Source organism: Hirundo rustica, chromosome 6 (assembly GCF_015227805.2).
Source record: "Hirundo rustica isolate bHirRus1 chromosome 6, bHirRus1.pri.v3, whole genome shotgun sequence".
Classification (NCBI taxonomy): Eukaryota; Metazoa; Chordata; class Aves; order Passeriformes; family Hirundinidae; genus Hirundo; species Hirundo rustica.
This window is the reverse complement of record NC_053455.1, coordinates 47,871,947-47,893,218: the sequence shown is the minus strand read 5'-3', so window position 1 is coordinate 47,893,218 and position 21,272 is coordinate 47,871,947. Positions and strand designations below refer to the sequence as shown.

Sequence of the window (21,272 nt, the reverse complement as noted above, 5' to 3'; positions counted from 1 at the left end):
ATCCCGTGGTAATTACATTTTTTTAGATAATGAACAATGCAAACAAAACAGAACCCAAGCCCTTCCAGCCTTGCAATTGCTTTCACATGTGGACATACCAGTTACAGCCAGCATATGGTTAAGTCTCCGTCTGCATCAAGAGAAGTGTTTGGAATATGGGGGTCAATTTGAGGTGACACCAGCCTTGGATGTCTGCTTGTAGGTGCCACCTATTGAACATTAGTCCATCTGCCCACCTTGGTGAGCCCACATGGTCAGCTCCTCCTTTTTCTGCAATCCCCATCCTTAATTCTTCCAGTATCAATCAATCCTGGAGGAAACATAGCTGGGTGACTGCTTGCCAAATTCAATTAACCATGCACTTGTAGTCCTGTCTCCTGGCACTGTTCCAGTAAGATATTTGCATGCTCACTTGATTTTGGTCTCATGAAGTGCTCCAAGTAAATCCAGTTGAATTTAGGCTGCTGTTTGCAAATGCTACAGGAACTTCACAGATGTGTTTGACATGCCGTTATTATGTGAATGGTTTCTTTGGCTGTTTCTCAGTCTTTGGGCTGCTTATAAACTATGCAGCCTGACTGTAGTTCAACTATTTGTTGTTGCCTTTTTTTTTTTTTTTTTTTTAATTTTCATTTTTACTCTTCTTGGTGAGTTTCTGTGTGTGTCCCTGTTTACTTCTGTCATGTGGCAGAGCTCCCTCTCCACTTTAATTCGAGGAGTCTGGAACCCACAAGCAGCAATCAAAACCCATTATTCAAACCCTTCACTGCATGGATTTGCACAAGAGTTTGTCTCACAGTTCACGTTTACACAAGTATCTTCAACATGTCCCCATCCTGTGAATATTTCAGCAAGTGTTGTTGTACCTGCCTGAGCACTTGCCAGAAGCAATCACAAGGATAATCACTGCCAGTGCCAAAATAAACTCAGGGTTTTTATTTGAGGGAGGACTTGTAAATAGTATTTTTCTAGCATTCACCCATTTCTAAGTGGAACTCCCTGTGTGATGAATGCTGTTTACAGCGCAGCTCTGTTGTGAAACAGGAAAAAAAAGGCAGATTCTTGCACTTGCTGGCAGGACGCCAACGCAGCGGAGGAAGATACATCCCCTCCTGCTGTCACTCTGTATCTTGCCCCATTTCTTTCTCCGCTTTGCACTCAAAGCCCACATAGATACACAGATTTTCATGCTCTGAGAATGGCAAATTTTAAGAAAGATGAATGGGGAAGTCCTAATCTGGGTGGAGAAATTTTGACATTTTCCCTACAAGCCCGGCCCTGTTTTCACCACTCAGAGAGCCGTTAATGGAAATGCATGGTACGTCCTGCAAAGAATGATGAGCCAAGTGGAAGACAGGGAAAACTCCTCCCTAAATAGGGGAAATTCAGGTAGCAGGTGAATTTCTGATAAGCATATCTTCCTAGGTCAATAGTGAAGCTGCAGTTACAGGAGGGGCTCAGGAGTGGGTCAGGACCTGGTGCAGTACAGGAGGAAAGCAGGCCAGAGAGCCAGAAGCCCCATCTACACCACTTTGTCTCTCCAGGTAATTGTGGATTCTCATACACACCCCAAGAAACCCACACTTTGCAGTGATGAAATCACACATTTCTCCCACAAGTAAAAAATTTTCTTTCCACTTTTTCCCATTTTTACTGTGTTTACAGTGAAAGGGAAGTCTCTTTGCAGATGGAGCGTAGGAATGGGAGAATTGTGTGTCTCTGCAAGAGACATACAGTCCTTCTGAAACCCTGCACCTTCCACCATTCAAGACCTGCTGTTTTTCTCGCTATACCATCCTCAGGAAGGATGAAAAAAACATCTGGAAGCTACTGGTGGCTCCAGGGTGGTTTGGAAAGTTAAAGGATGGGAAGGATTATACAGGAATGCAAGCCCAATTAAGGCCAACACTGAAATCGAGAGCAACTCTGGCAGTGTGAATGGCATCACTTCATATTTCTAAGACTTGAAGCTGCTTTTAGTCCAAGGTCTGATCACTCCCCATGCTCCCTCCATCAGTCTTAAATGAGAGCTAGGTGCAAGTGTCTTTTTCTCCATGGATTCCATTGGTCCCCAGGCTGGAGAGTAATTGCAAGCTTCAGAGAAACTTTAACACTCTTTTTCCATTCAAGGTATGTCCTCTCTTTACCCACACTTCTTTGCTTTGCTTTTGGGTTTTTTCATTCCCATATTTAAAGCTGATTACTCCACTTGCTGCATTAGCTGTTCACCTGTTCCTCTGACTGAGGAATGGCTTAAACACTCTTCTGACACAGACCCTTGAAAATGGGTTGCACGGCTGCGGTCAATGAACATAGCGTGGGAAAAATGCATTAATACTTTCACCAGTAACACTGAGGATGGCTATAAATAAACATTTCATTACAGTATTTATATATTATTACATCATATAGCCACTTAAAACAGAGAGCAATTGGAAGTGTTGAATAATGTAAGGATAATCGCCTCTACATTAGTTCCACTGTCATTGGCATTATGTATTTCCTGGTGACATTGCCATGCTCATTGCTTCACCCAGTGTTGCGTGACATTGGTGCTGACGTTAGAGCATCAACGGGCCCTCTGCAAATGACAGACAGCACTTTGCACGACACATGTAGCCTGGTATTATATAATAAGGGTGCTTCACTGGAGAGTTTTGGCAGCACATGCTCTTTTTCAGAGTGTTTCATTCAAACCAAGCGTCTGTTTCTCAAAGCTCTTCTTTAAAGCAATGGCCCCGTGGTGCAAGGGTCCAGAACCCTCCATGCATAAAGGAGGGAAATTCTGCATCACAGTGATCAACCATGCATCTTATGAATCACCCCATGCTGTGCTGATGAGACATGTTGTGTCCCAGGTGGGTCCCGCCCACTCTGATGCCTTCTCCATCTAGAGCCAGAGGTATAGCCGAGAGAGACAGCGGGAGCAGGAAACTGGAGATGCTCAGAGCCTGGCAAGAAGGAATTCCAGTGGTGATACTCACACTCATATCATCATAACTGAATCCAGTTATGGCGTATACAGAGTATTTCCTCCCAGAACGAATCAGATTACTTAGATGTGTTATTAAATGGCACAGAAGTATCATAATTCTTCTGAGATCTTTGTGTTTTTGTTGTTGCTCTTCTTCCTTTTCCAGAGCAGGGGAGTGGGGTGGATACATGGTTGGTGCGACTTTGCTTAGACCATGGCTGTGTAAGCTTGCTTGCTGACTATGGATTTCAGATTTCAGTTTCCTCAGTTTTGACATGCTTCCCCTTAAGGAAGCCCACAGCAAAACAAAACCCATTTCTCTTGACTTGAATGTCTCACTGGTGGTTTTCATGGCAGGGATGCTCATCTCAATTACACTGTGGTCAGCAGCATTCAGTGCCTCAGTGATCATCACTTGTCAAACAAGCTCCTGTGTGGCACAGAAGACTAAGTCTGGAGTAGGATCTCCACCACGGCGCTTGGAAGGGGCTGCTTCCAGAAGAAGTCATTTCAGATGTTGAGAAATCTCATCTCCGAACCTTGTCCTCACATGACACATGACCAATTTCTGCACAAAGATCTGCAGTTGACTTTTATTACAGCTCTGATTTAGCTGCTTCTTTGATTTATCGCAACAATACACATTCAATATCTTTCTTCTGATGTGGAGGCCAGAAATATAACTCTATTCATATGTTTGTATTCTCAGGACTTTGGATTTTGCAGATTCAGAAACTCATTCATAGAATCACAGGATTTAAGACCAGAAGGAACCATGAGAACATCTGGTATGACTTCCTATATTTCAAAGCCATTCAGTTGCAGTCAATTAGCCCAGAACTGAGCCCAGTAGTTTTGCTGCATCTTCCAGAAAAACATCCAGCTCCGGACATACCAATATATGGGAATATGAATGCATCAGAAGCTGGAGACTCGTCAAATTACTTGATTTCCAGGTTCACATTAATTTAAAAATGTGCTTCATTTCTAATCCACTTTTGTTTGGCTTCTCATGTAGCCATCAGCTTTACACTTTTCTCTGCTTCAAAACTGAGCGGCATTGCCTGGCACGCTACATTCTTCAAAGTTTGGAGTTGGGTTTTTTTTTCAATCCTGGCATCTGGACAAAAAGCTGATATATCAGAAGTATTTGTGAGTCAACTTTACTGCAGTTTTAGCTATTTAAAAACTTTTTGCGCTGTTGTTTGCATTATCATTTGTCCTTAACTAATACAGTAAAAATTCACTTGGGATATTTAAAAAAAATATTTTTCAAAATACTTTCAGTTAGAAAAATGAATAGAAATTGAACTTGCTGATGTAAAAAACAGACAGACATTTCTTGCTGAAACAAGGGCTCTGACCAGCCTTGCCAAAGGACTTCTGGACACCTCACCCATCTCTCTGCACAGATGCGTTTACATTATTACATTCTCCCCAGCCCCTTTTGACCTGGAGATGGAGATAAATCTGTGTTTCACACCATGAAGACATATCTTCCATCTTTGAAACTATTTTTACAGCCTTATTCTGCATCCTTTCTATTTTTCAGTAGCTACACCATTCACTGAAACCCCTGATCCTGAAGGGCTTGATCATGGCAGTAGCTTGTCCTTCTGGCTATTTGTCAAGGACATACTTTTCTCACCATTGAAAATTTACACCAGAAGCTTTTAAGTTTTGCTTCCTTCCCCTTTCTGAGTGGGCAGAAATTTTAATGATATACAAATGGTCTTCTGAAAGAGGCTTATTGCAATTTTTATTTTCTGAACTTTATGACTTTCTGCACTCCATTCAAGTGTCTTTGGCTTTCATTAATTTTAGTATACTCAATAAATAGCAGTGGAAGAGCTGGGAAGCATCAGATACTTGTCTTACATAGATTTCTCCATCTTTTGCAGTACAAGAAATTCAAGAAAGCTGCTGTTTGGGCTGAGGAATGCAATAGCTGGATAATGGCAGGGAGAAATGCAAGTGGAATGTGGGTACCACCTATCCACTGTGTTACTAATACTGTAGGTTTTACCTCTGGGCCTGAAGAGCTGCGTCATCTGTGTCATGTCAAGTCATGTTCTGAACTTGTTTTGGAGAGGTGGTGGGTGATTCTGGAGACTTACAGCTAAGGAATGTGGCTGTGTCTCACACAGCACTGTTTAAAGCATCCAGGCTGGGGCTGTTCACCCCCCAGGAACCACAGAGCATGGAAGGGAGAGAAAAGAATTAATATTAATACCACCAGCCTTGGAGGAGCACCCCAGGGCTCCATCAGTGAGCACAATACCAGCATGCAAGGTGTGGAGCAAACCAGAACACTGTCCCTTTGCTTGAGGACAGCCATGACATAGACCTGCCTGAACACACAGGCATGGCAGTTACTGCACCTTTTGAAGGCTTCTGGAAACGAGTTATCACTTCTGTGGGGTCATTTTGGCAACTGAGGGTATCCAAAAGGCTTTCTCTGAGATTATATTTTTGCTGGTAGGAGCAGAACATTTGGACAGAGGCAGTATAGCTGCTTGCAGAAAAAAATAGAAGGATGTAAAGTCTGTGGAAAAACCTGTCATTTCTGGAAGATTCTGACTTCCTTCTTTCTGGGTCTTAACACCGATCTATCATTTATGAAATAGTTACACATCCCATGCTGCTGATATATGACACCCCCCATGGATTCTGACAGTTTTACTGGGAAGGAGCTGAAGTCCAAAAGAAAATTAAAGGAGCTGGAGGATTAAGCCACCGGGAAAGCCTCTGCTAAAGTAAGGAGTTACCCTGCTTCCCTCTAGCCACACTTACTGTCTCTTCGAGTCTTGCAGCAGCCATGGTAGACAACAGCAAGCTGGCCAGAGTAGCAGCCCGCTCCTGCAGATCTCCAAATGTCAAAAGCATCTTGGTGTGGGTGTGCAGGCTCAGCTTCTCCTTCACTAAAAAAAAAAAAAAAAAAAAAAAAAAAGGGAAAAAGGTATAACAAATACTGTGAGGGAGCCAAAGGTGATTTTTCTTTTTTTCCTGGCCCTCTTGCTATTTCTGTGGGAACCCAGCAGTATTGTTTCCAGAAGGCTTGGTCTCTGTCACCCAAGAGTTTGGCATGTTTGGGGACACCCTTACTACTTCCCTTTCCTCCCCTACAGAAGAGTCCAACTCAGCTTTGACCACAAAGCCCAGGAGGCCTTGAGTTTGTCTGAAACAAAAGAAAAAGATTGCGAAAGGCAGTGGTGTCAAATAATGCTTCCATTTAGTAGGAATTTTGCTCCCCTTGCATTCCCAGGCAGCACCTGCTGTGTGAGGCTCTTGGCCAGCTCCTCTGAGCCTCTGTGGTAAAACAAACAAAAACAGCAGGGAAAAAAATTCCTCTTTATAACGCCTGTTATCCTCAGGCTACCTTCCAACACTGCCTTGCCTCCCCATGTTGACTGTACTCTCCAGGGAAACAGGCTACTACGGGGCCAGAAAGCCTTGTGCAAATGGGCAGTTGAGCAACGGAGGAAGAGACCCTGTCTTACTGAAAACAAGACTGTTTTCCTCATCTTCCTTCATGTCTAAATACAGAAGGGTCCTGATTGCTGTCTCTGCCAAAAGAAAAAAGGAAAACACCCCAACATGTCATTACTTCCATAGTAAAAGCAATTAGGAATCATCCTGCATTAGTGGAAAATAGGGCTGGGAAGGGAAGGGATAGGTATCCCGGCTGAAGGGGCAGGGGAACGTATCTTTGTAGAGGTTTATAGTCCTCTGTTCAGCCCTTTTTATCCACTATTCCTTCTTGCATGTCTTAGCATTCCAAGGCTCTTCAGAAGTTGTTTTCTGTTTTGAAGCATGGTGGAACTGGCTGTGCTGGAGGTTATTCACGTTTGTCTGGGGACTGGCACAAATGGCTCACCTGCCTTTTACCTGCTCACCCTTCAGCTCTACCATACCACCTGTGTTGCTGGTAGGGGCTTGTGCAACCTTCAGGAACCAGGTTAATCTCTCACAAGGGTTTGACATCACCTTTCTCACCTCACACTTCCCCTGCAGCCCCAGCCTGCTCTGCATGTGCTCAGCTGAGGAAAGAAAAAGACTTTCAGGACTTTAGGGTTGATCCTACATTAAGGCAACATCTTGCAGATAATTCTCCCGAAGCTAAATAGCCCTGGGACAGAGATTTCACAGGCTGTTGTGATCCCCTGGCCTGACCTTAAGAGTTTTAGGCATCACTTCAATTTCTGTAGCAGAAAGCTTACCTCTCTCTTTAATACTGGAATTTCCATGAGTGCCACTGCTGAAGAAAGTCCCAAGCCACCTGCCATAGTCCACTGCTCGTGCTCACAGAGGCAAACATCTCAGCCCTAGAGCATGTCCCCAGCACTGGGGTCTTCACTAACAACCCCCTGGTTGTGATTCCTTCTCCCAACCCCCTCCCTCCCTCTATACCCCTAAAGCTGAGCACAGCACATCGGCTTTTCCCGGTGACTTTGTGATTTCAGGCCAGAGCTAGCATTTAACTGGCCAGAATGGTGCAAGGAGCCTGGATAATTACTGCTGGAATTGTGCTGCTTAGGCTCCGTGTAACAAACTTGCCTCAAATAACCCAGCTTGAATGTCAGAGTCCGTGCTGTATTGTGTTTCACATTGTGGCTCTGGGAGCGCTTCCCCAGCAGGAATCAGGGTAACAAATCCCTTGCTCTCGCAGGAGGGCCCCATAAAATGAATGATTCTGGATCTCACGCTCCTGAGGAGGTCTCGGTTACTCCAGCAGTTGCCGCTCTTAGCGGGAACGACCATAGGGGACAGAATGAGGGAAGGGTGGTTTGGCAGGCTTTGCTGTATCATCAGCCCAGTGTCAGAGCAGGAAAGAGCACCAGGGATCCGCTCTCCCCTCCAATCTATACTTTTGCATAGATGTTAAATTTAAAAGAAATTAAAAGAAACCCAAAAAAACAAACGGAGAGTGGATAAACCCTGAGACTTAGATTGAATCAAATATATCTGCATAAAATCCTGCACAGCTGCTGGTGCAGGAGGCTCCTAATTCCTCTCAGCCCAGACTTCCCTGCGAGCAGCACCAACGTCAGTATGTTCATGTGGTGGCAAAAAATGAGACATGCTTGCTCCATGTGCACTATCCAAACCCCCCACTCCCTCTTGGAGTAGCTTATGGCATCCCCTATGCCAAGTCCTGTGTCTCAACATCCAGCAGTCACCTCTCCATCCATATCAGAGAGCTGAGCTCCCCCACTTCTCCTTGGGAGAGGGAGGTTGTTCCTTGAACTGTCTCCAGTCTCTTCTTATCTTTCTTTCCTTGTCAGCCAGTGAACTGTGAAGCGACAGCAGAGAAAAAAATGAACTCTGACCTCATTTTCCCCCCTACAATTAGCCAGAACCTTGCCTTTTATTTTTTTTCCTCCCCACTTTTTAAATGATTAATAAGACAACTTGGTCCTTAGCTTCTGCAGTGAGGCGAGTGTGCTGACAAAGCACTGCAATGCCTCTTCCAGGTCACCCGGCAGCAGGCCATGCCTTTATGAAAACATAAAAATTGGAGGGACTATTTGAAGAATTTGGAGACTGAGACACAGGAATTTCACCCTTCAAACCCTGGCATCTACACGTCTGTGGTGTCTGAGCCCCAGCAACTGCCATTGAAAGGAGTCACTACTCAACAGCAACCTGCAAGCCATGAAAAACAGACTTTTTTCTCCTTTTATTGTGGTTCCTTTGAACATGCAGCCACTGCCCTTTACCTGTTTCATGTGGTGATGGCCTCTGGCTGTGCAGCAAGCTGGATGCAGTGGCAGAACACAGATCTGTAAACACCATCAATAGCAATGCACAGTGAGATCCTCACTCCTGCTCGCTCTGCACCTGAACAGTGCTCTTCCATGTGTGCTCCTCTCTTCAGCTTCTAAAGCTCTTGTTGCAGTGGGGAGTAGGGAATTAAGGCCAGGTGGAGTTTATCCTTTTAGATCATCCTTCCTATGTTTGTGCCTTCTTTATGCCACATGTTACACCTGGACACAGAAAAAGCCTCTGTGCACTCCCAGGATAGGAAGAACTTATCCCAGAAGGATTCTCCTGAGGGGGCAGGCAGGCAGGGGAAGGACCTTCACCAGCATAGGCATAAATGGACAAAGCATTGGAAAGCAACACTGGGGGGAACAATTCTGCATTGGCCTCTTGATGGATTAACAACGGGATTGGCTTTCTCCCCTAACAGCAGGTAGTGCCTGCCCTCCAGTCCTGTCAACTGAAAAGCATCACTGTCTTGGTTTGAGAGACAGGTATCTGCTAGGGAGGGGCGGGGCCTCTCTAGGAATGGGGAATTCCAATCCCTTCCCTCCAAGTTATTATAATTTAGAAGATTAAACAGGCTTTTCACTCAGAGCTATGGGGAAAGGAATAACAGTCCTTTACTAGTAAGTATAACAAGGCAAACAAACAACAACAACTACAGCATTAATAATAAACAGAACCAGGAACCTCAAGGGGCTTTGTTTCACAAAGCCTGGGGCAGTCTGATCCCTTGGGACCCTGAGAGCACCAAGCTGGAACGGTGGAAAACTCCCGGGCTGGTGGCTGGAGTGGTGGGTGTCCCCAGCAGGCAAAGGGGGAATGTCCTGGCAGGCAGGGGAGTGTCCCAGCAAAGTGAGCAGTACTGAAGAAGCCGTGATGGCTGGACAGGGCTGGCCCAGCTCCAGCAGGACAGGCGAAGGAGCTCAGAATTCCTAGGCACATGAGCAGATGATGGATGATGGTAGAATTCCCAGGACCATTAACAGTGGATTCCTCCCGCAGCAAGCAGAAGCCTGACCATCCTCTCTGATGCCAAGAGCAGGAAGCGAACCCTCAACTCCCCCAGCCCTGTCCTTTTCCCTACCCAAGACTTTGTGTGATCTACTCCCTCCCAGCCACGTCTTTTGTGTGGATCAAGCACCATCTAAGCACCAGCACTTTTTTTCCTAGTAATTCATGGGGAAAAATTCTTAAGGACAAAACCCCCCAACATTATCCACCCCGAATTTTTTCCCATACCATACCTTACATTGAATTTAAACCTTTAAATTATATACATATATACATGTGGATATGGATACAGACATAGTCGCAGTGTTCACCGAAAAACAAGGTCCCCTTGGGGTATGCAGCGGGTCTCTCCATCCTTTTGCATCACCCACCATGTGCAACCAGGTCCCTGAGCGAAAACAACCCCACGGGTAGGATTGTCTTTGCTGGAGGCAGAATTAATCCAGTTTTTCCCAGCATACCTCTCATGTGTACCACTGGAACTTTATCTCCATCTCTTGTTCCCAGGGGCTCAGATTGGGCGGGGCCTGCTCGGTTGGTGGAACCTCGAGTGTTCACTAACCAGGTGGCCTTTGCTAAATTAATCTCCCAGTTCTTAAAAGTCCCCCCACCCATTGCCTTCAAGGTGGTTTTAAGCAGGCCATTGCACCGTTCAACTTTCCCAGCTGCTGGTGCATGATAAGGAATATGGTACACCCACTCAATGCCATGTTCTCTAGCCCAGGTGTTAATAAGGCTGTTCTTGAAATGAGTCCCGTTGTCGGACTCAATCCTCTCAGGGGTACCATGTCTCCACAGGATTTGCTTTTCAAGGCCCAGGATGGTGTTCCGGGCAGTAGCATGGGGCACAGGGTAGGTCTCCAGCCATCCAGTGGTGGCTTCCACCATGGTCAGCACATAGCGCTTGCCTTGGCGGGTTTGGGGAAGGGTGATGTAGTCAATCTGCCAGGCTTCCCCGTACTTATACTTGGACCATCGCCCGCCATACCACAGGGGCTTCACCCGCTTGGCCTGCTTGATGGCAGCACACGTCTCACAGTCATGGATAACCTGAGAAATACTGTCCATGGTTAGATCCACCCCTCGGTCTCGGGCCCACTTATAGGTGGCATCTCTACCCTGGTGACCTGAGGCATCATGGGCCCATCGAGCTAGGAACAACTCTCCCTTGTGTTGCCAATCTAAGTCTATCTTTGACACCTCTATCTTTGCAGCCTGACCTACCAGCTCATTGTTTCGATGCTCCTTATTTGCCCAACTCCTGGGGACATGGGCATCTACATGGTGGACTTTCACATGTAGCTTCTCTACCCGAGTGGTAATGTCCTTCCACTCATCTGCAGCCCAGATTGGCTTTCCCCTATGCTGCCAGTTGGCCTTTTTTACCTGTCCAGCCAACCCCACAGAGCATTGGCCACCATCCACGAATCAGTGTAGAGGTAGAGCTTTGGCCACTTCTCTCTTTCAGCAATGTCCAGGGCCATTTGAACAGCTTTGAGTTCAGCAAGTTGGTTTGACCCACCTTCTCCTTCAGTGGGTTGTGCAACCTGTCATGTGGGGCTCCATACAGCTGCTTTCCACTTCCGGTTTATACTTACGATGCGGCAGGAACCGTCAGTGAAAAGAGCATAGCGTGTTTCTTCTGCTGGCAGTTGGTTGTATGGTGGAGCTTCTTCAGCATGTGTCACTTGTTCCTGTTCCTCTTCATCAGAGACCAAAGTTTTCACCTTCCAGCCGGTTTGTAATTATCTCCAAAATCCTAGTGCAATTTGGGTTTCCAATGCAGGCGCACTGAGTGATGAGGGCAATGCATTTGCTCCATGTGGCGTCGGTGGCGTGATGGGTGGAGGGAACCTTTCCTTTAAACATCCACCCCAGCACCGGTAGTCGGGGTGCCAGGAGGAGTTGTGCTTCTGTGCTAATCACCTCTGAGGCAGATTGAACTCCTTCAGAGGCGGCCAAGATTTTCCTCTCTGTTGGAGTGTAGTTGGCTTCGGACCCTCTGTAGCTTCGGCTCCAGAATCCCAGTGGTCAGCCCCAAGTCTCCCCAGGCACCTTCTGCCAAAGGCTCCAGGACAGGCCATTGTTCCCGGCTGCTGAGTAGAGAACGTTCTTCACATCTGGTCCCGTCCTCACTGGGCCAAGGGCTACCGCATGAGCGATCTCCTGCTTGATCTGGGCAAAGGCTTGCTGCTGTTCAGGGCCCCAGTGGAAATCGTTCTTCTTGCGGGTGACCAGGTAGAGAGGGCTCACAATCTGGCTGTACTCAGGAATGTGCATCCTCCAGAAACCTATGGCACCTAGGAAAGCTTGTGTTTCCTTCTTGCTGGTCGGTGGGAACATTGAGGTGATCTTATTGATGACCTCAGTGGGAATCTGCCGCCGTCCATCTTGCCACTTTACTCCCAGGAAGTAGGTCACTTGCCTTTGCTCTTCTTGATGGCAAAACCAGCTCCCAGGAGAATCTGGATGATCTTCTCTCCTTTCTCAAACACTTCTATTGCTGTGCTCCTGTCGGGGGCTTACCCCAACATTGAGGTGGTTTCAGGGTCCTTGCTCCCCTGCACAGCTCCGAGCCGAGCCGAAGGAAGAGACGGAGTTCTCAGGTTTAGATTTCTCAAGGTTGCATACTTCGTTTATTGTTTCTTATCTTACAATTTTCTCGGAGTCCGACAAGATGTTCGCAGCTGCATGGATTCCTCACGTCTCCCCCCGAGCTGGGCTGTCCTTATCTTTTATACTAATTACTACGTATTTCTTATTTACTATTTCTTACCAATGTCTATCACTATTACTAAAAAGGTCATCTTTACTTTGACCCAATCCTCACTAACTACTTTGTGCCACGTCAATGCAGCAATGGAGTGAGGGAAGAAGAAGGAGAAGGAGAAGGAGACAACGCCCCAGATTCTCCATCTTGTCCCCATTCACTTCAATGCTAGAAACCTAAAACTATTATTTTCTCATTCTGTGATAAGCTAAACAACTATTTCTCACATTCTTGTGGCATGTAAACCTTCTCTCAGTGTAGGAAGTTTTTCCCATGGACAGAAATCAAAGCCAGTGTCTCTCTGAGCCCTGGGCTGGGGTCCCAGACCCCCCTGCCCAGGTCCCTGACCCTCCAGGGCAACCAAAGGAATGCCCTGGACTCCAACATGCTCCCCCACACAATGATGTCATCAATGTACTGTAGATGTTCTGAAGCCTCACCCTTTTCCAGTGCAGCCTGGATCAGTCCATGGCAGATGGTGGGGCTGTGTTTCCACCCCTGGGGCAGTCGGTTCCAGGTGTACTGCACGCCCCTCCAGGTGAAAGCAAACTGAGGCCTGCATTCTGCAGCCAGAGGAATGGAGAAAAAGGCATTAGCAATGTCAATTGTGGCGTACCATTTTGCTGCCTTGGACTCCAGCTCGTACTGGAGTTCCAGCATGTCCGGCACAGCAGTGCTCAATATTGGAGTCACTTCGTTTAAGGCACGGTAGTCCACAGTCAATCTCCATTCTCCGCCAGACTTGCGCACATGCTAGATGGGGCTGTTGAAGGGTGAGTGGGTTTTGCTGACTACCCCTTGGGTCTCCAGCTCACAGATCATCTTGTGGATGGGGATCACGGCATCTCGATTTGTCCGATACTGTCGGTGGTGCACCGTCGAGGTGGCAACTGGAACTCGTTGCTCTTCTACCTTTAAGAGTCCTACTGCAGATGGGTCCTCCGACAGTCCAGGCAAGCTATTCAATTTCTTAATGCCCTCCGCCTCCACAGCTGCTATTCCAAAAGCCCACCTGAGTCCCTTAGAGTCTTTGTAATAACCATTCTGGAGGAAGTCTATGCCCAAAATACACGGGGCCCCTGAGCCAGTCACAATTGGATGTTTCTGCCACTCCTTCCCGGTCAGGCTCACCTCGGCTTCTAACAGAGTCAATTCCTGTGATCCCCCCCGTCACCCTGGCAATGGAAATAGGTTCTGTCCCCACATATTCCGGTGGTATCAGGGTACACTGAGAACCAGTATCAACTAAAGCTTCATATTTCTGTGGCTCTGATGTGCCAGGCCATCGGATCCACACCATCCAAAAGACTCGGTTTTCCCGTGCCTCTTCCTCCTGGCTAGAAGCAGGGCCCCTCTAGCACTGGTCATTATTCCCCTCCTGGGCATACATGATAGAGGTTCCTTCACAGGGATCTGACATATCCTCACTTCTATAATACCTGGCAGCTTGGTCATGGCATGCTGAGCTACCTTCATCTTAGTGGGAGCCCCTCGGTTAGTGTTTCTCTCCTTGAGCTCACGCACCCGTGCTACCAGGGCAGAAGTGGTTTCCCATCCCACCTTCCCATGTCCTCCCTATGGTTATGCTGAGAAAACCACAGGTCAGCTCGTGGGGTGTACCCTCTCTCTCTAGCTGGGGGCTGTTGAGCTCTGACTCTGGGGCCTGTGACTCGCACCAGTGCCACATGGGAACTGTTCCTCCTTATTTCCTCCTTCACCTCCCTCATCTCCTCTCTGAGTTCCTTAATCACAGCAGAGACCTGAGCCTGCATTGGGCCACTGATCATACTCTCATAATTTCTGAGCTTGTTGGCTACAGAACCCACCGTCTCTCAGTTGTTATTGGCATAATTGTTGCAATGAATGTGGCATATTGAGATGGTCCTAGAGTTGCCAGATTCCACAGCATTTGCCCTGTGCACCTGACTTTGTCGGGGTCATTATCATGCTGTCCACCCCTCCCAAAGAGTACCTCCAGTACTGCCACTTCTCTCAGCTGTTGGATCCCTTCCTCAAGGGTCTTCCAGCGCATTCTATGATGGTGCTCCTGCATTCTGTCTCTGTGGACAAACCTCTCCCGTACACCCATTAAAAGCCGCTCCCAAAGGGAAAGGGGCCCTGGCTCCCTTACGAATACCTGATTCACACCTGAGTCCTGGGTCAAGGGTCCCAAATTCCTTGCCTCACTACTATCTAGCTGCACGCCTGTACCTATAAGGTCCCAGACCCGAAGTAACCAGGCTGTATAAGCCTCACGTCCCCGCCGTGCAAGATCTTTTTGCAGATTACGGAGACTTTCATATGTCAGGGACTCAGTGATGATTTCAACCTCTGACTCCTCCCCGGGTTGTGAGGGCCCTCCTTTCTTATCCTTGTTGCCTGGGTGCTCTGATTTCACCTTATACTTCTTTGTTTCCACAGGGGCCACTGCTGCTGGCTGTGGCTGCCCCTGTGGTTCAGCTGGAACCTGGACGGTTGTAACGTCTGTGGGTTCTGCTGCTGCACCATCAGACTCTCCTTTGTCGGGGCAGGGGGAGGGTTTCCCAGCAGCTGGGGCTAATGAGGCTACTACAGGGGAAAGGTACTCCCTCAGCAGCTGGCCCATCTCATGGATCTCCTTCACCCAGTCTGGGTGGTTTACTCCTGAGGCAGTCTGTGGGACAGGGTCAGGCTGTGGGGCAGTATCCTTATTCTCTAGGGTAGGTATCAGGGTGGTTATCCAGGTCAATCTCCCCTTATCTCTAAATGCTAAACAGAACAGGCATACCAGCAACACCAGCTACTGTATGATATCATCAGCATTCAGAGATTTGAGCCCTTCAAAAACTGGTGGGGTAGACCCAAAGAGCTTGGTGAAGGGTTGGGAAAAAATTTCCACCGGTGTCATTTCCTCACAGTAGGTATCACTGTTAAAGTAACCCGAAAAACACACAGTTTGTGTATGATAGTTCTGGATCCATGTGACTGCCTTCCAGAGGAAATTAAAACTCCACGAATTCCTCACGTTGTTAACCCATATAGCAAACTGGATGACAGCCACAGTAGCCTTAGTTATAGGGCCCATGTTTAGGTAAGGGCCTGCAAATGGGAGAAATACGGCCACACCCACATGCCACCCAAACCAGGGTAAGCCAGACCATATGCTATCCAGTACACAAGAATGTAGGCACTGAAGAACTGTTACTCCTTTTTTCTCTCAATGCCTCACACTTGGGCAGAAAAATCTGTCTTGGTTTGAGAGACAGGTATCTGCTAGGGAGGGGCGGGGCCTCTCTAGGAATGGGGAATTCCAATCCCTTCCCTCCAAGTTATTATAATTTAGAAGATTAAACAGGCTTTTCAGTCAGAGCTATGGGGAAAGGAATAACAGTCCTTTACTAGTAAGTATAACAAGGCAAACAAACAACAACAACTACAGCATTAATAATAAACAGAACCAGGAACCTCAAGGGGCTTTGTTTCACAAAGCCTGGGGCAGTCTGATCCCTTGGGACCCTGAGAGCACCAAGCTGGAATGGTGGAAAACTCCTGGGCTGGTGGCTGGAGTGGTGGGTGTCCCCAGCAGGCAAAGGGGGAATGTCCTGGCAGGCAGGGGAGTGTCCCAGCAAAGTGAGCAGTACTGAAGAAGCCGTGACGGCTGGACAGGGCTGGCCCAGCTCCAGCAGGACAGGCGAAGGAGCTCAGAATTCCTGGGCACACGAGCAGATAATGGATGATGGTAGAATTCCCAGGACCGGATCCTTTGTCAACAGTGGACTCCTCCCGCAGCAAGCAGAAGCCCGACCATCCTCTCCGATGCTGAGAGCAGGAAGTGAACCCTCAGCTCCCCCAGCCCTGTCCTTTTCCCTCCCCCAGACTTTATGTGGTCTTCTCCCTCCTGGCCACATATTTTGTGTGGATCAAGCACCATCTAAGCACTTTATTTCCTAGTAACTCATGGGGAAAAATTCTTTAAGACGAAAAGAAACAAACCTAACCCCCAAAAATCACTTAAGGAGCTGCTTCCACACAGCTCCCAGCAGACCCCTCTGCATCTCAGGGGCTTGAAAAAACTAATGACAGGCCAATACATGCAATACATTCAAGATATTTTAAAAGCAGACAAGCGTTCCAGTGGAGTTTGTCAAGCTGCAGGGCTGCTGCCGAAGGGGTAGTGGGGTAAGAGGTTTTTTGAAAACATCCTTGGCATGTTAGAGAAACAATTTGCTCTTAGCTATATCTGTGTAGTGGCGTGTAGCACAAGCGATGTGATCCTTGCCCTATCATGATGTCCTTGTGTACCAGTTGTGGATGACTTAGCAGGAAGAGAAGGCCATGGTCTTGGCTGAAGGACAGCAGTGGCACTGCCAGGGGGACTCTGAGCGGAGTAGAAGCCAGTGGGTGAGCATGGAGTCTCCTCAGGGGCCATGAATGCAATGCCAAGCCCTTCATTACACCTTTTGATATGGTCCAGAGGGTAAAATGGATTTCAAAGCTGCAGCACCTGCCTGAAAGAGGTGTATTCTGGAATTAAGGCTCATGCGGTTGTACCTAAAGATGATCTGCCCCTTAGGCATTTGGTGGCCTTGGTTTTGTCTGTTTCATCTCTGACTTCTGGGTGACAGAGCCTGTGTTAGCCCCCGCAGCCTCTCACCAGCTTTCTGCCCTTGGTTCTAACCAGCTCCAAAGTGGAGCATTTCCCTGCCCTTTCCAGGAGGCCTCCCCAGCTCTTTCAACCTTTCTCACGAGAGCTGTTATCTATCCAGATGTTTGCAAGGGGGAGGACTCCAAGAGAAGCCTTCTTCATTACCTCCAACAAACATTCCCTTTTCTTTGGCAGATGCTTCCCACTCCTCCCACTGTACAGCTGGGATAGGGAGAAGATGTCAATATTTATGGGGCTGGTAGATATGATCTTCACTGTGGTCATGGGAAAGAAACAAAAACAGTTGTTGTCCCTGGACAAGCTCTCTGAACTGTCAGAGATGTTCTGCTATGTATGCCACTTAATAAGCAAAAACTCTCATACAATTGTTTAGCAAATGCTAGTTTCTAGTCATCATTATGAACTTTTTTACTGTGGTACCTCCCAGAAACAAGTCTGATTGGGCTCTTGTCATGCTATGCAATCTTCAAGCTGCCACAGAGGCTGAATTCCTTTCTCTAGGAGTTGACAGTCCATATAAACAAGGCAGACAAAGGAGAGGAGGGGAAACAGAAGCTCAGAGGAGGTGAAGTGAGTTGTCCAAGGTCATGCAGCAGGTCAGTGCCAAAGCTGGGAGCAAAACCCATGCTGCCAGCTCTTGGTCTCAAGTCCTGTCTCCTGGGGAAAGACTGGGCCAAAATAATTTATGAGACAAAGAACTTCTATCACATCCCTCCTGGCACCGTGAAGTTCTTCAGCTTGTGAAAATAAAGCACAGCCAGATAAAGAGGCAGCTGGGCACTAGTTATATTTTGGTTTGCTAGGTCTTTGTTTCTTCGTTACGTTAGAAAAATTCTTTACCAGCTAAAATGATCACCTGGGTAGAAGTATCGGAGCCAAGGCGGAACTTGCTTTGGAGCACTGACCTGTAGATCTGGATGGTGGAGGTCAAGGTTGGATGGTATCTGCTGTAGAAATGTGCTGACTCCCACCTCCTAATCCAGCATTGTTCAGAGATGAGATCCCCTTCTGCTGCACACTGGCACTGACACTACGGTGGAGGTACCAACGAACAACCTGGGCAGTTGCAGGGAGGGAGAAGGGAGAAAAAGAAGTCAGTTGAGATAAAGAAACAGCTGTGCTCCATCACGATTTTCCTACAGAGTGAGATGAATAAACTGATGAGGCTTCTATGAGGCATCTTCTGTGAGGGCAACCAGGCAATGGACCTGGAATCTTCATCTGGTTTCAGAGCATGGTGGAGGTGATGTAGCTACTGCTTACAGGGAGATGATAATCTTGGGACTCACCTCACCCTGTCTCCCCTGAGAAGTAGGAAAAGGAAACAACAAGGAAGTAAAGTAGCCTCCTTAAGACTCACTTGCTCTTTGCCTGTGGCAGAGCTGTGGAATCTAGTGCTCTCTCAGCCTCACGAGAGAAATCACTACTTTCACGCCCCCTAATTGATCCTTCATCTCTTTCTCAGGAAAGAGAGGGCCCTGCATCCATACAGATGCATGTACTTCAGCATCAAAATGGTATCAGCCAGCTCTCACTTTAAGCAATAACTCTGGCTCGTTTGTTCTTATGCTGTTCTGGTAGGAAAGGAGGGCTGGAGGCTGGACTAGGACATCTGACATGTGTAAGGGGAGCTGTCAAGCCCAGACTCAAGCCCTGAATTCCTTGTATCCCCTGTGCTATAAAGCAATAATCTGCTTGAAACTAAACTGTTCTTTCACCCTGGCAGTGTTGTCCGACAGGGAGCGCAATTCTGAGAAGTGCTGTGGCACCATGAGTTTGGGAAGCTGAAGTGGTGACCATTCTTGCTTTTGCAGTTGCTTACATGATCTTTCATTAACAGATGTTAAACACAAGAACATTCACTGCCATTTCCCTCTTGCCCCTCAATTACTTTTCCTCCCATGCATGAAGAGCCTTATCCCAGTGGCAGGGCTGGGACAGTGGAAGCTGCTCAAGCCATTCTGGCTGGCTGAAATGTCATGGGCTGATTTTTTTTAATTGTCTGCAAAAGGTTCATTATCTCCTGCACAATGTTTTGGTGCTCAGATGTTTGAGTGCTATAAGGACATGTGCCAGCCATGCACTGGGTGGTCCTCATGCCCTCATACCTCTCTCAGCCCATCCAAGGCTCAGTAAATTCTCAGGGCAAGACAAGGACCATTGCAGATTTTGCAGGAGCATACGGTAGTAGATAAGCAATGGAATAGGAAAGGCAGCCCAAGAGAAAATATTGCTTGTCTTTGCATGGAAGAGTACTCATATCAGCCCACCTTCCCAGCATACTGTTCTGTGAACCACGCTGACTGTCAGATAAAAGAGCAAGAAGGAGGGGGGAAAAAAAAAAAAAAAAAGCAGCACAAAGCTATTTACGTGTCAACCATTTAGCAATGCACTCCCAGACATTCTCAGTGTTGTCCTCTGTCTCAGAGGACAGGTTATTGAGTCCCACATCTGACAGAGGGGTTGTCACATCTGTCCAACATCACCTCACCTCCGGAAGAGCTCATCACAAAACCTCTGCATGCTGCCAAATTCAGGCGGTGAAAAGTGGCAGGATTTGCTCATTACGTCCCACTTCAGGCTTTACAGTGGTGATGTCAGTGTGGTCATGTAATGAAAAATGCTGTACCTTTGATGTCAGAGCCACCAAATTCAACAGAGATATTTCTGACTGATCACTTGTAAAAGAGATCATTTGAAACTGCTGGCCTGGATGTTTGTTTGAATCTTGACCAAGCCGGGTTTTTGGCCTGTAAATGATCAGAGTTAACCTGAATCAGAAAGACTGATTAATCAGCAGGTGAGAAATTACTATAAGACAGTATTACCCAGGGTATTTTGGTGCCTCTACGTCTAGTTAAATCCCAAAGAGGGCAGAGGAACGTGAAAGTTGAAAAAAATGTTGACAGAACTTTTTAAACACAACTGAAGAGTCAAGTTAAGTTTGGTTGGTTCAAGTCTGAGGCAAAGGTTGGGTATGGGTCTTCACCTACCAAAGGAGGTTCATCCCTGGTTCAAACAGGATGTCATTGCCACTGGGCAGGAGTAGGAAGTGAGGAAGTAAGAAAGGCAGTAGATTCGGCTTAATCCTTACTAAACATCTGTTTGCAAGAGGAAAAGTACGTGGTTTAGCAGATCTTCTACTCTTAGCAGTTTCAGTTTGGCGAAGGACCAAGACATCAGTGGGTGAGCAGGGCCATGAGTTACCTGCCACAGCCCCGTGGCCAAGGAAAGCCCGCATGACCTCAGCTGCGCCCTGCATGGGCAGCCACAGGGCACCCAGACCGAGGGCCTGAGGCCAGCGCAGCCTCAACCCCTCCCGTGCACAAAGGGCAGGGGCCCAAGGACAAAGGGCTGCTGTGACATTTGAGGTGCTCTAGAAGGACTTCATGGTCACCCACCTGCCATGCCAACAAATCATCAATCCTCTATGCTGCCACCAGTTTCTTGTGTGGCTTTGGACAAGTTAATCAGATTTCATTCTTTTAAGAAGTCCTCAGGACACCGTGGAGATAAATAAGCAGAAAACTGAAGCTCTCTGATACTGTGGAGATAAGGGAAAGATAACACACAAGTACTAAGGATGTGAGTTAGGCACAATACGCATTCACCAGTCTCAAGGCAAGGTTAAGAACTCTGCTCGTTCATTCCTTTCTGAATTGTAATAAATGTCCCATAACAGGAAAGAAAATGACTTATGGGTAACCTGAGGGGCCATTTAATTGGGTGTCTTGTAAAATACAAAAAGCAGGCCTTTGGTGTTGGTTTCCCTCCACGCTTCACTCTTCCTCCCACTTGAAAGAGTTTGAATTGGCCAGAAACAGCAAACAATGGCACAGAGAGTGTTTAACCATTAATAAGGGTGAAGAATGGTTAGGGAAGTAGCTAAATACACTACTTACAACTAACCAGCTGTCTTCTTGTCTCTATGTTATTGAGCTTGGGTTGGGGTTTTTTTGCAAGCTGTGTCTGGTTAAAGTCTTTTCAGGAGTTAATGAGCCAGAGGAGAATCATCTTCCCCATGGGCATGTTTCAAGCCTATGGTTCTTGCAGGTTTTCTTGGCTATTGTGTGCAGGAGCATGGCTGTGGTCAGGATTGCAAA

General features: G+C 47.2%; 1 long non-coding RNA gene across 1 annotated transcript; it reads right to left on the bottom strand.

Moving 5' to 3' along the window:
• Window positions 1-5,827: 5,827 nt before the first annotated feature.
• LOC120753654 (uncharacterized) lies at window positions 5,828-19,917 on the bottom strand. Its single transcript, XR_005701202.2, has 3 exons — window positions 19,799-19,917; window positions 18,075-18,225; window positions 5,828-5,895 (listed from the first exon to the last, which is right to left on the bottom strand). It is a non-coding gene; the product is annotated as an uncharacterized LOC120753654 (long non-coding RNA).
• Window positions 19,918-21,272: the final 1,355 nt, after the last annotated feature.